Source organism: Rutidosis leptorrhynchoides, chromosome 2, assembly GCF_046630445.1.
Source record: "Rutidosis leptorrhynchoides isolate AG116_Rl617_1_P2 chromosome 2, CSIRO_AGI_Rlap_v1, whole genome shotgun sequence".
NCBI classification, from domain to species: Eukaryota; Viridiplantae; Streptophyta; class Magnoliopsida; order Asterales; family Asteraceae; genus Rutidosis; species Rutidosis leptorrhynchoides.
Window position 1 is genome coordinate 15623288 of NC_092334.1, and position 9322 is coordinate 15632609.

Here is a 9322-nt window from a genome sequence, read left to right on the forward strand (position 1 = left end):
TTGATCCTACGGAAATCAGGACCTTATGAAAAACGTTTTATGTTTTTGAAAATTTAGTGCTAGTTTTTACACTAGGCACGTTTTCCGATTTTTTTGTCGGATTTCCTGAATTTTTGGAAAATGAGTGCGGGTTTCCCGCTATTGATCAAGTCAATCCCTCCCAAAGTACCTAACATCGTTAGATGTTGGTAAGAAAATAATGCGTTTAGGAGGATACACATTACGTCCAGATATCATCGATAATTATGAGGTAATCATCTAATCCGTTAAGTCAACCATAAAGATTGAGGTTCATCGGGCTTAAAAGCTGATATCTTACCTTTCCGGAGGTTATCCACTGGGAATCTGATCAATTCACTGACATTTTGTGTATCATGGTGCGCTTCCCATTTGGCCCGCAAATCTCCCTCATTGAGATAAGCTTTGACTACCAGTTTCCCTGTTTGACGTTGAGGCCTGGTAGATTTCCAGTCGATTTTAGCAATGACTTTTCAAGATTTTTCGTCACCCTACAACTGGTCTGGACTACAACTTCTGAAATAAATCAGCAAGTGTGTCGTTCGGAAGACTTTACTTCCTTGAGGATGGAATGGATACATCCTATGGGTAATAATAAAGTGGTCGGACGCAACATTGTCCTTATTAGGAGAAACAATGAGGATCGTCCTGTTTAGTTTTTGATCTAGCGCGAGGTTCGATTTCCGACCACGCTATGCAATCACCGCTCTCTCACGGTTTACACTCGTTGTGGTACAAGTGACCTACAAGTTAGCTTTACTAAACTAATAGGATTTTCATTCAAATAATTGAATGATAGTACAACTTCAAAGACTATTAATCATTTAAAACATAACTCAACATTTCTTTTCTAGTTTTAAAACACAATGTATGTAAAATGGTTTTTTGGACAATTTTCATTTCTAAGGCTACCTGAAAATTTTAAAATTTTGATCATAAACGCCTTAGTTTTTGTAAAACGAATTCCCGATAAATTTCTATCTCCCACCCCACACTTAAGATCATGCAAGGCCCTCATTGCATGAAATCAGAAAAATGATTAAATTTAGAGGGCAAAGTGATAGGGTGATTGTAGAAATTTTCAAATTTTTAACCTGTAAATCATGGAACATGTAGACGAATGCCGCTGAACTTACTGTCAGCATAAAAGCATCGTCCATTCCTCGATTATCAACATACATACATCATAATATCAAATGTTGCTGAACTTAATGCCAGTCTTTGAAGTTCAACCACGCTGCATAAATTAACAAACCACACAAATAATAATAAAAATAACGGTGTTTTTACAATCACATCCATTATCAAACCACACAATTAGTTTATAAAAAATACAAACCAATATTGTTTTAATACACACCATAACAAATAACTAGATTGTTTGAAAATGTAACAAAATGATCATTGGCTCGCAGGCCTTCAGTTATCGTAAGGCCAAAAGTAGTTTTCTGAGCCATCTCTGCTTCGGCGTCCTTGCGGGTATTCCTGCTCAAATCGGTTCCTGGCATCCTGCATCGCATAGTTAGTATTATAAATTGGGTAAGGCGGAGGTGGGTTTTCAGGATCAGTGTAGTATTGGGGTGTCAGACGTGTTGTTCCATAGTACTGATCGGGGTTAGAATAATATAACTCGGTGTTATGGTTATTCCAATCAATACCATAACTGTTCCATCCCTGGTTATGTACTTGAGCAATCTGGCGTTGCTCCATTCCTTGCTGACTCACCCTCATGTTGTTCATACTGTTGACCAAATCATCCCAACCAGATTGAGACGGATACCAAGGACCTTGATCTTGAACATTTATCTGGGCTTCCATTTCTGCTTCCTCTTCCTCTTGCTGTTCCTGTTGAACATTCGCTCCACTTCCACTCGCGCCACCTGCTACAAAAGGTACCAAATGCCTATTTCCGTCGTACATCAAAATCTCGGCGTTAACATAAGAAACCTTTTTTAAAGGTTTCATTGCATGGTCACATTCGATCAGGCGATTAAGATCAATATTAAAGTGACGAGCAATCAGCGTAATGTAGTGGCCCCCTAGAAGCGGTTTGTCTCTTCGTGCATCCGTAGCGATACCCAGAAAATAGTTCCCAATTAACCCCGGTATATCGGTGTGACAACCCCGTTTTATTTGAGCCATTATCCATAGATCCAGAGACTTAACCTTTTGATGTCCTTCGACTCTCGCATTAAAGGTACATGCGATAAGTCGATGGAGTAGCTTATCGTCAGGGGTTGCTATTTCAGTATACCTGTGTCTGCTTGATTTGAACGGGCTAGATGAATTTGGCCCTCTAATCCTTCTCCAAAAGGATTGTTCATTAAAACTCACTCCACCATGATACTCTGAGCTTACCAAATATTGCCTTAATTGTGCGTCAGTAAGCTCGTGAAAAATACCCAAAACTCTACATAACCCAAAACTACTTAAACTTATTTCATCACCCCCTAGCCGGAATCTAAAGAAAGCATCCGAGAGTGGATCGCGAACATTATTGAATCGGAAAGTTGAGTAAAATTCTTTACATAGCACGGGAAACACTTGATCGTGTAGACTGAAAATTTGTTCCCATGCGTAGGTCAATCTGTTACTATATGGTATAGCTAACAAACGAGTGACATGGGCATGCATACATGCCTCAATCAAAGGAGCCCAGTCCAAATACCATGTAGCATTAATTGGTCGACGGGTAATTCGAGCAAAAGTTTCCCCGTAATCATCATTGTCCCGAAGATGTTCTAACCAAACTATTGGATTATTTTGAGCGTCTTCTTCTTCGCCAGATGATGATGATGAATGTTGTTGAACCGGTGGCGATGGTGGAACGTTTCTTGATGTTCTGCCCCTTTTCAGTTGTCCACCCCTGCTAGATTGTCCCTGCAAAACATAATAACACCAAACCAAAGAACATAGAAACCGTTGTGTTGATGTTAGCTAAAAACATAACCGAGTAGCAAGGGGAATTAGTCATGCTATTCAAAGTTCATAAGCATTGTGATTCATATAAGCAAAGGCGTATGTTCAGAATAATTGATCACAGTCAACCAAAGTCAACATAAACTAGCAAATACACTCTCATAAAAATGTGGATCACAAAATTCACAATTAGTCATCAACTTAGGACTCAAGCACGATACTCGATTCACCCCGGTGCCAATAAGATGTACCACGACCTTAAACAACTATATTGGTGGCCGAACATCAAAAGGGACGTAGCTACTTATGTTTCCAAGTGTTTGACATGTTCCAAAGTCAAAGTCGAACACCAAAGACCGTCCGGATTACTTCAACAACCCGAGATCCCGCAATGGAAGTGGGAAAGGATAACGATGGATTTTATCACCAAGCTACCAAAAACGACGGGCGGTTATGATACCATTTGGGTTATTGTTGACCGTCTCACCAAATCCGCACACTTCCTTGCCATGAAAGAAACAGACAAAATGGAGAAACTTGCACAACTTTACATTAAGGAGATCGTAGCCCGACACGGTGTACCTTTATCGATTATCTCCGACCGAGATGGCCGTTTCGTTTCTAGATTTTGGCGTACATTGCAAGAAGCGTTGGGAACGCGTTTAGACATGAGCACCGCATATCATCCTCAAACCGATGGACAAAGCGAACGTACAATTCAAACCTTAGAAGACATGTTACGAGCTTGCGTGGTTGATTTCGGAAAAGCTTGGGACAAGCACTTACCTCTCGCCGAGTTCTCTTACAACAATAGTTATCACGCGAGTATTAAAGCCGCACCTTTTGAAGCGCTATATGGCCGCAAATGTCGTTCACCTCTTTGTTGGGCCGAGGTAGGCGACGTGCAAATCACCGGACCCGAACTCATTCACGAAACCACCGAGAAAATCGTTCAAATCCGAGATAGGCTTAGGGCGGCCCGAAGTCGTCAAAAGAGCTATACCGACAAACGACGCAACGATCTTGAATTTCAAGTCGGTGATCGAGTAATGTTAAAAGTCGCACCTTGGAAGGGTGTAATCCGTTTTGGGAAACGCGGGAAGCTAAATCCGCGGTATATTGGTCCTTTCGAAATCTTGGAGCGTATTGGAACTGTTGCTTATCGTTTAGATCTTCCGCCTCAATTGAACTCCGTTCATCCTACCTTCCATGTATCTAACTTGAAAAAGTGTCTTGCCGAACCCGATATCGTCATCCCTCTCGAAGAACTTACTATTGATGACAAACTTCATTTTGTGGAGGAACCGGTTGAAATTGTGGACACCTCCGTCAAGACATTGAAACAAAGCCGAATCCCGATTGTCAAGGTTCATTGGAATGCCAAAATAGGACCCGAGTTTACTTGGGAAAGACAAGATCAAATGCAAAGGAAGTATCCTCATCTATTCGTGAATTCGGAAACGCAAGATCTCGAGGAAGAAACAACGACTACTACGCCTACTTAAATTTCGGGACGAAATTTCTTTTAAGGAGTAGGTAATGTAACATCCCGCCTTTTTCCATTTACTTTTCCGTTATACTAATATAAAGTCCGTTATATGTTTATAACATCTCCCGTTGATACGCGTTTTAAATTATCTCGTTTAGGTAATTCCCGCACCCGAACGAAAGTTGAGGGACTAAACTTGACAAGGGATCAAACCCTTGACTAGGTCAAAGGGTCAAACCCCTTTCACCCATTCATTATCATCTCCATCTCTCTCTCTTTCTCTCTAGCAAGAACACACACCCATTTACCAAATTCATTCAATCATCATCTAAATTCGATCTAGGAGGCTTACAACAAAATAAACTACATATTTGTGATCCTCTCTTCATCCTCTTCATTTTGGTACCAACTTCATCTCATTTGGGTAACTTTCTAAAATCACTAGATTTTGTGTTCTTGATGTTTTTAACTTATAAAAGTGTTAATTAGTGTCTATGGCTCAAGTCTAACATGAATATATGATTTATATGCTCGATCTCGTTATTTTAGTGTAACTAGCATGAACTTGAAAATTGGTGTGTTGTTCTTGAATTTTGAATGATCATATGTTGTTAGATGTTAAAAGTTGATGTTTTAATTGTGTTACTAGCATCACTAGCTTCAATTTGATGTGTAGGTTGCCTTAGAAAACTTCATGAACTTGATTATTGATTTTGGTAAATTTGGGTTAGGGTTTGATGAACTTGAAATGGACTTTTGATGCATTGAATGCCATGGATTATTATTGGTAAGTGTTTAGTTGGATTGTATGCTTGATTACCTTCGAAACGGCATATCATTCATGTAAATTGGTTGCCCGAATCATTGAATTGCATTTATGAACTTGTATGCGGTTAATGTTAAGCATTAGATGCGGTTTTGGTTGTTGTAATAGGTAGATTGATTGATGAAATGTGTTTAGTTGTTTTCCTCGTCAAATTACCTTCCCAACGGTATAAGATACTTGTCTTGATTGTTTGCGGATCATAAATGGTGATTGTTTGAAGTTAGGTTCGTGCATAAAACTTAAAAACTGCCAGAATTCTCTGCACAGGTAATGGCGCGGCGCGCCATATACCCGCGCGGCGCGCCATTTTGGTCTGTCCAACTTGGTCAATTTTTGAATAATGTTTGCTATGCTACGCACCTCCGATTCACATGTAACTTGTCCTAACATGCTCATACATGATTAAAAACCTCAGAAAAATAGTTCGGGACACGACCCGAACGTGTTGACTTTTTCGTTGACTTTGACCGACCAAGTTGACTTTTAATCAAACTTAACCAAATAATTGTGCAATCGTTCTAACATGTTTTTATACTTGTACCTTGCATGAAACATGACAATTTGATTTCACATGCTAAATAATCGAGTCGTAACGAGCCATAGGACTAATTGAACATCTTTGACCTATCGTGTTTACCGTTATTGATACGACCTATTTGTTTAGGTCAAGACTAGCACTATCCTTCACACACGTTTACTTGTTGAAGTACTTTACCACTCGTGCACTCAAGGTGAGATCATAGTCCCACTTTTACTCTTTTTGAACTTACATTTGGGATGAGAAAACATAAACATTTCTTTACTAAGTGAACACAAGTACAGGAAAACAAACATTCTACATACGAGTTTAGAACAAAATCCTCAATTCGATTATCATTAGTTACACTTGCCGGGTGTAAGCGAGAACTTATGTTGTATGGATCCATATGGGTTTGACAAACCCTCATTCAAACGGTTCGCTACCGTTTACGAATGAAATATATTTTCGAGAAACAGTGTATGTTCTAGCACTAAGTGATGGGGTTCTATGGAAGGAATGTTAAGCATTGATAATTGGGTGCTCGTGAAACAAACTTTTGGAATGTATTACTATTAATTCATTGATGCAAATCTTGTGGTTCACTTGTACTTACTTACTTAAACCTATGATTTCACCAACGTTTTCGTTGACATATTTCTATGTTTTTCTCAGGTCCTTGAACGATACATGATACATGCTTCCGCTCATTATTTTGATACTTGCATTGGATGTCGGGTATACATGCATAGATGGAGCGTCTTTTGACTACTTTAAATTGTGTCGCATAGGTTTCATTCGTACGTTAAACATTGTAAAGTAACTAGTCTTTCGAACTACATTTGTAAACTTGAAACATCCTTTTTCTTATAAAATAAATGCGACATATTTTGGTCAAAAGTCATAATAAAGACTTATGACCACGCAACGGGACCGAAGTAGTCGGCGCCGTCAAACATGGTTTGGTCGGGTCGCTACAGATGGTATCAGAGCGTTGGTTGTAGGGATTTAGAGTTCATTGGTGTCAACCTCGAGTCATAGGGTACATTGGTGAGTCTAGACTACAACCGGCATATAGACTTGAAGTAGGAATTACTTGACTACTTGTGCATTTATACTCGAACGCTTCTACTCATATCTACTCTTAGTTCATCTCAATCTCACGTTGTATAATTTGATTGACACGCCACCTTGACTATATGAAATGATGTCGAATGCACATATGAATCAGGGTAATATAATTTCCGGGATTATATTACGGTGACTCATATGAATGTTTCGACATTGTGGCATAAAGAATTTAAGGCGAGTCAAGGAAAATTTTCTCTTTATCTTTATTCTATATCACGGTTAGTATTATTGAGAATACTAATCAATGATATTCTTGTGTCTTGAAGGAACAATGGCTCCTCGTCGTGTACGCCGCAATGAAACTCCCGAACAAGCTCTCGAACGGATGATAGCTACCGCCGTAGATGCGGCCATGGCCGGTCACTCATCCAACAACAACAACAATAATAACAACAACCACAACAACAACAACAACAACAACAATGGAGCCGGAAACTCAAACGAGGGATGCTCCTATAAAGCTTTCATGGGGTGCAAACCTCACACTTTTGATGGAACCGGGGGACCGGTCGTGCTCACCCGATGGTTTGAGCAAACGGAAGCCGTCTTTAGCATAAGCGGTTGTCAGGACCAAGACAAGGTCAAATACTCCACTCACACTTTCTCCGGAATTGCTCTAACATGGTGGAACACCTATGTTCAATCGGTGGGTACCGATGAAGCTCATGCCCTCTCTTGGGCCGATCTAAAGGAAAAGATGATTGTTGAATATTTTCCGCGCGAAGAAACCCGAAAGCTTGAGGAAGAACTAAGAGCTTTGAAAGCGGTCGGAAACGATCTTAAAGCTTATAATCAACGCTTCACCGAACTATCCTTGATGTGTCCTAATCTTGTTAACCCCAAATCTCAAAGGATTGAGCTCTACATGCTCGGTCTTCCAAAAAGCATCAAACAAGGGGTGATGTCATCCAAACCCACTACTCATCAAGCCGCTATGAACATGGCTCGCCAACTGATAGAAACGGTTGACGAAATCGTAGTTCCGGCACCTAAGGCCGAGGATAAATCGGGCGGCAACAAAAGAAAGTGGGAACCCTCCCAATCAAACAACAACAACTTTGCTAAGAAGCCTTACACCTCCGACGGCAAGAAGGGTTATGCCGGGAACCTACCTCTTTGCAACAAATGCAACAAACATCACTTTGGCGAATGTAGTAAGTTAATTTGCCACCGGTGCCAAGGAGTTGGTCATAAGGCCAACGATTGTAAAAGTGCCACTCCCGTCGCTCGAAAGTGGCCCAATGCACTAAAGACGGGCACTTGTTAAGAATGTGGCCAAACGGGTCATTATAGAAATGCATGCCCAAAGAAGAAAGATAACCCCAATACGCGCGGCCGAGCTTTCAACATAAACACCGAGGAAGCCCGGGATGACACTGAACTAGTCACGGGTACGTTTCTTCTCAACAATTCTTATGTCTCTTGCTTATTCGATTCAGGTGCCGATAAATGCTTTGTATCCAAGACTTTGACTCATTCTTTTAGCACTCCACCTCTTCCATTAGATACCACTTATACCATTGAAGTGGCTAACGGGAAACTATTAAGTGCCGACACATATTACCGGGGGTGTACGATAAACATTTTGGGTAAGGAATTTGAAATTGACTTGATACCCATGGAACTAGGAAGCTTTGATGTAATAATCGGTATGAATTGGTTAGTCAAAACGAAATCTCACATTCTTTGTGATCTTAACGCAATCCGAATTCCTATCGAGAATGGTGAACCTTTGATCGTCTATGGCGATAAGAGTTGCACCGGACTCAACCTCGTTTCGTGTATTAAAGTTAGAAAACTAATCCGTAAGGATTGTTTTGCGATCCTTGCTCACGTTAAGAAAGTCGAGTCCGATGAGAAGCACATCGATGATGTGCCAATTGTTAGTGACTATTCCGATGTATTTCCCGACGAATTGCCGGGTCTTCCACCTCATCGACCGGTTGAATTCCAAATCGATCTTATTCCGGGAGCCGCACCCGTAGCACGTGCACCGTATAGACTTGCTCCATCCGAAATGCAAGAATTGCAAAGTCAAATCCAAGAACTACTTGATCGTGGTTTTATCCAACCTAGCCATTCACCATGGGGCGCTCCGATTCTGTTTGTTAAAAAGAAAGACGGATCCCTACGAATGTGCATTGACTATCGTGAACTAAACAAATTGACGGTTAAGAACCGATATCCTCTTCCTCGCATCGATGACCTCTTTGATCAACTACAAGGGTCTTGTGTATATTCGAAAATCGATCTCCGCTCGGGTTATCATCAATTAAGGGTTAAGGGGGAAGATGTCTCCAAAACTGCTTTCCGGACTCGTTACGGTAGTTATGAATTCCTCGTCATGCCATTTGGTCTCACTAACGCACCGGCGGTGTTCATGGATCTTATGAACCGCGTGTGCAAACCGTATCTCGATAAA